The sequence below is a fragment of the Dama dama genome, unplaced genomic scaffold (genome assembly GCF_033118175.1).
Source record: "Dama dama isolate Ldn47 unplaced genomic scaffold, ASM3311817v1 ptg000020l, whole genome shotgun sequence".
In the NCBI taxonomy this organism is placed as follows: Eukaryota; Metazoa; Chordata; class Mammalia; order Artiodactyla; family Cervidae; genus Dama; species Dama dama.
In genome coordinates this window covers 6,862,144-6,867,851 of record NW_026870875.1, presented here as the reverse complement: position 1 = coordinate 6,867,851, position 5,708 = coordinate 6,862,144, and positions in this window count along the sequence as shown.

The following is a 5,708-nucleotide window of genomic DNA, read 5'->3' as shown; positions in this document are numbered from 1 at the left end:
GTGCAGAGCAATTCCGTGTTCCATATCAAACGTGAAAGGAGCCTTGATTTCCTTGATGGCACTCCAGAGAAAACCCAAGATCACTGTCTCAAGTCTAGAGGGATCCTGAGGTCACTGGAGCAACACGAAAGGGCTCCGAGGACCCCAAATCAACTCGAGATGAGAGCTTAGTCCCTGGCTTCGACTCAAGAGGAATACCAACTTTCCACAAGCACCTCAAGAGGAGGCTTCTCTCAGCTACAGGTATGTGAGAGGGACCCTAAGTTTGTGGCCTCAAGTGAAATGGACACCGAGATGCTCTGACTCGAAGTAAGGCGGGATATCTTTGCCGTGAATTGAATGCAGGCTCTTCTTGCGTCTCCCAAGACGATGGGATGTCTGAATCCCCAGTGGAGACCACAGAGAAAGACCTAGTCCTATGCCTCATCGCGAGTAGAGGCGTCACATATATTGAAAACTCGAAAGGTCCATGGAGATCAATGTTTCCAAAGGAGACGATGCCTGACTCCTCTTGAAAATGGATAGGAGTCCCAGGATCCCTGTGGCACGTGGAAAGGGACCCTGGGTCTCCCGCCTCACGTGGAGACGCGTCCGAATTGCCATGCCAAGACTCGAGGAGCATACCGAGGTGTCCCTCGCACCTAGGCAGGAGTCCTGACGTCGCTGAAGAAACACGTGTCTGGAAGGGCCCTCCCCGTCGTAACTCAAGAATATACCCCAGGTTCCGGCAGCAACTCGAGACAAACCATGAGCCTTCCCACTCGCTGCGAGATGAGGCCCGATTCCCCTGCACTGCGTGCAGAGCAATTCCGTGTTCCACATCAAACGTGAAAGGAGCCTTGATTTCCTTGATGGCACTCCAGAGAAAACCCAAGATCACTGTCTCAAGTCTAGAGGGATCCTGAGGTCACTGTAGCAACACGAAAGGGCTCCGTGGACCCCCAATCAACTCGAGATGAGAGCTTCGTCCCTGGCTTCGACTCAAGAGGAATACCAACTTTCCACAAGCACCTCAAGAGGAGGCTTCTCTCAGATACAGGTATGTGAGAGGGACCCTGAGTTTGTGGCCTCAAGTGGAATGGACACCGAGATCCTCTGACTCGAAGAAAGGCTGGGTATCCCTGCAGTGAGTTGAATGCAGGCTCGTCTTGCATCTCCCAAGACGAAGGGATGTCTGAATCCCCTGTGGAGACCACAGAGAAAGACCTAGTTCTCCGCCTGATCGCGACCGGAGGCCTCACATCCTTTGAAAACTCGAGAGGTCCGCGGAGATCAATGCTTCCAAAGGAGACGATGCCTGACTCCTCTTGAAAATGGATAGGAGTCCCAGGATCCCTGTGGCAAGTAGAAAGGGACCCTGGGTCTCCCTCCTCACGTGGAGACGCGTCACAATTGCCATGCCAAGACTCGAGTAAAATCCCGAGGTGTTCCTCGCACCTAGGCAGGTGTCTTGACTTCGCTGAACAAACACGTGTCTGGAAGGGCCCTCCCAGACGTAACTCGAGAATATACCCCAGGTTCCGGCCACAACTAGAGAAAAACCATGAGCCTTCCCCTTCGCCGCGAGATGAGGCCCGATTCCCTTGCACTGCGTGCTGAGCAATTCCGTGTTGAACATCAAACGTGAAAGGAGCCTTGATTTTCTTGACGGCACTCCAGAGAAAGCCCAAGATCACTGTCTCAAGTCTAGAGGGATCCTGAGGTCACTGTAGCAACAGGAAAGGGCTCCGTGGACCCCAAATCAACTCGAGATGAGAGCTTCGTCCCTGGCTTCGACTCAAGAGGAATAAATACTTTCCAGTAGCACCTCAAGAGGAGGCTTCTGTGAGCTACAGGTTTGTGAGAGGGACCCTGACTTTGAGGCCTCAAGTGGAATGGACACCGAGATGCTCTGACTCGAAGTAAGGCCGGATATCCCTGCAGTGAATTGAATGCAGGCTCGTCTTGCATCTCCCAAGACGAAGGGATGTCTGAATCCCCTGTGGAGACCACAGAGAAAGACCTAGTTCTCCGCCTCATCGTGGCCGGAGCCCTCACATCCTTTGAAAACTCGACAGGTCCACGGAGATCAATGCTTCCAAAGGAGACGATGCCTGACTCCTCTTGACAATGGATAGGCGTCCCAGGATCCCTGTGGCACGTGGAAAGGGACCCTGGGTCTCCCTCCTCACGTGGAGACGCGTCACAATTGCCATGCCAAGACTCGAGTAAAATTCCGAGGTGTTCCTCGCACCTAGGCAGGAGTCTTGACTTCGCTGAACAAACACGTGTCTGGAAGGGCCCTCCCCGTCGTAATTCGAGAATATACCCCAGGTTCCGGCCGCAACTCGAGAAAAACCATGAGCCTTCCCCCTCGCCGCGAGATGAGGCCCGATTCCCTTGCACTGCGTGCTGATCAATTCCGTGTTAAACATCAAACGTGAAAGGAGCCTTGATTTCCTTGATGGCACTCCAGAGAAAACCCAAGATCACTGTCTCAAGTCTAGAGGGATCCTGAGGTCACTGTAGCAACATGAAAGAGCTTCGTGGACCCCAAATCAACTCGAGATGAGACCTTAGTCCCAGGCTTCAATTCAAGAGGAATACCAACTTTCCACAAGCACCGCAAGAGGAGGAATCTCTCAGGTACAGGTATGTGAGAGGGACCCTGATTTTGTGGCCTCAAGTCGAATGGACACCGAGATGCTCTGACTCGAAGTAGGCCGGATATCCCTGCAGTGAATTGAATGCAGGCTCGTCTTGCATCTCCCAAGACAAAGAGATGTCTGAATCCCCTGTGGAGACAACAGAGAAAGACCTAGTTCTCAGCATCATCGCGACCAGAGGCCTCACATCCTTTGAAAACTCGAGAGGTCCGCGGAGACCAATGCTTCCAAAGGAGACGATGCCTGACTCCTCTTGAAAATGGGTAGGAGTCCCAGGATCCCTGTGGCACATGGAAAGGGACCCTGGGTCTCCCGCCTCACGTGGAGACGCGTCCCAATTCCCATGCCAAGACTCGAGGAGAATCCCGAGGTATCCCTCGCACCTAGGCAGGAGTCCTGACGTCGCTGAACAAACACGTGTCTGGAAGGGCCCTTCCGTTGTAACTCGAGAATATAACCCAGGTTCCGGCCGCAACTCGGGAAAAACCATGAGCCTTCCCCCTCGTGGCGAGATGAGGCCCCATTCCCCTGCAATGCGTGCAGAGCAATTCCGTGTTCCACATCAATCGTGAAAGGAGCCTTGATTTCCTTGATGGCACTCAAGAGAAAACCCAAGATCACTGTCTCAAGTCTAGAGGGATCCTGAGGTCACTGTAGCAACACGAAAGGGCTCCATGGACCCCAAATCAACTCGAGATGAGAGCTTCGTCCCTGGCTTCGACTCAAGAGGAATACCAACTTTGCAAAAGCACCTTAAGAGGAGGCTTCTCTCAGCTACAGGTATGTGAGAGGGAACTTGAGAATGTGGCTTCAAGTGGAATGGACACCGAGATGCTCTGACTCGAAGTAAGGCCGGATATCCTTGCAGTGAATTGAATGCAGGCTCGTCTTGCATCTCCCAAGACGAAGGGATGTCTGGTGCCATGTGGAGAAAACAGAGATAGACCTAGTTCTCCGCCTCATTTCGACCGGAGGCCTCACATCCTTTGAAAACTCGAGAGGTCTGTGGAGATCAATTCTTCCAAAGGAGACGATGCCTGACCCTCTTGAAAATGGATAGGAGTCCAAGAATCCCTGTGGCAGGTTGAACCGGAACCTGGGTCTCCCGACTCACGTGGAGACGCGTTCCAAATGCCATGCCAAGACTCGAGGAGAATCCCGAGGTGTCCCTCGCACCTAGGCAGGAGTCCTGACGTCGCTGAACAAACACATGTCGGTAAGGGCCCTCCCCGTCGGAACTCAAGGATAAATCCCAGGTTCCGGCCGCAACTGGAGAAAAACCATGAGCCTTCCCCCTCGCCGCGAGATGAGGCCCGATTCCCCTGCACTGCGTGCAGAGCAATTCCATGTTCCACATCAAACGTGAAAGGAGCCTTGATTTCCTTGATGGCACTCCAGAGAAAACCCAAGATCACTGTCTCAAGTGTAGAGGGATCCTGAGGTCACTGTAGCAACAGGAAAGGGCTCCGTGGACCCCAAATCAACTCGAGATGAGAGCTTCGTCCCTGGCTTCGACTCAAGAGGAATACCAACTTTCCACAAGCACCTCAAGAGGAGGCTTCTCTCAGCTACAGGTATGTGAGAGGGACCCTGAGTTTGTGGCCTCAAGTGGAATGGACACCGAGATGCTCTGACTCGAAGTAAGCCGGATATCCCTGCAGTGAATTGAATGCAGGCTCGTCGTGCATCTCCCAAGACGAAGGGATGTCTGAATCCCCTGTGGAGACCACAGAGAAAGACCTAATTTTCCACTTCATCGCGAGCGGAGGCCTCACATCCTTTGAAAACTCGAGAGGTCCGCGGAGATCAATGCTTCCAAAGGAGACGATGCCTGACTCCTCTTGAAAATGGATAGGAGTCCCAGGATCCCTGTGGCACGTTGAAAGGGACCCTGGGTCTCCCGCCTCACGTGGAGACGCGTCCCATTTGCCATGCCAAGACTCGAGGAGAATCCCGAGGTGTCCCTCGCACCTAGGCAGGAGTCCAAACGTCGCTGAACAAACACGTGTCTGGAAGGGCCCTCCCCGTTGTAACTCGAGAATATACCCGAGGTTCCGGCCGCAAATCGAGAAAAACCATGAGACTCCCCCCTCGCCGCGAGATGAGGCCCGATTCCCCTGCACTGCGTGCAGAGCAATTCCGTGTTCCACATCAAACGTGAAAGGAGCCTTAATTTCCTTGATGGCACTCCAGAGAAAACCCAAGATCACTGTGTCTAGTCTAGAGGGATCCTGAGGTCACTGGTGCAACACGAAAGGGCTCCGTGGACACCAAATCAACTCGAGATGAGAGCTTAGTCCCTGGCTTCGACTCAAGAGGAATACGAACTTTCCACAAGCACCTCAAGAGGAGGCTTCTCTCAGCTACAGGTATGTGAGAGGGACCCTGAGTATGTGGCCTCAAGTGGAATGGACACCGATATGCTCTGACTCGAAGTAAGGCCGGATATCCCTGCAGTGAATTGAATGCAGGCTCGTCTTACATCTCCCAAGACGAAGGGTTGTCTGAATCCCCTGTGGAGACCACAGAGAAAGACCTAGTCCTCCACCTTAATGCAACCGGAGGCCTCATATCCTTTGAATACTCGAGAGGTCGGCGGATTTCAATACTTCAAAAGGAGACGATGCCTGACTCCTCTTGAAAATGGATAGGAGTCCCAGGATCCCTTTGGCACGTGGAAAGGGACCCTGGGTCTCCCGCCTCACGTGGAGACGCGTCGAATTGCCATGCCAAGACTCGAGGAGAATCCCGAGGTGTCCCTCGCACCTAGGCAGGAGTCCTGACGTCGCTGAACAAACACGTGTCTGGAAGGGCCCTCCCCGTCGTAACTCGAGAATATACTCGAGGTTCCGGCCGCAACTCGAGAAAAACCATGAGACTTCCCCCTCGCCGCGAGATGAGGCACGCTTCCCCTGCACTGCGTGCAGAGCAATTCCGTATTCCAAATCAAACGTGAAAGGAGCCTTGATTTCGTTGATGGCACTCCAGAGAAAACCCAAGATCACTGTGTAAAGTCTAGAAGGATCCTGAGGTCACTGGAGCAACACGAAAGGGCTCCGTGGA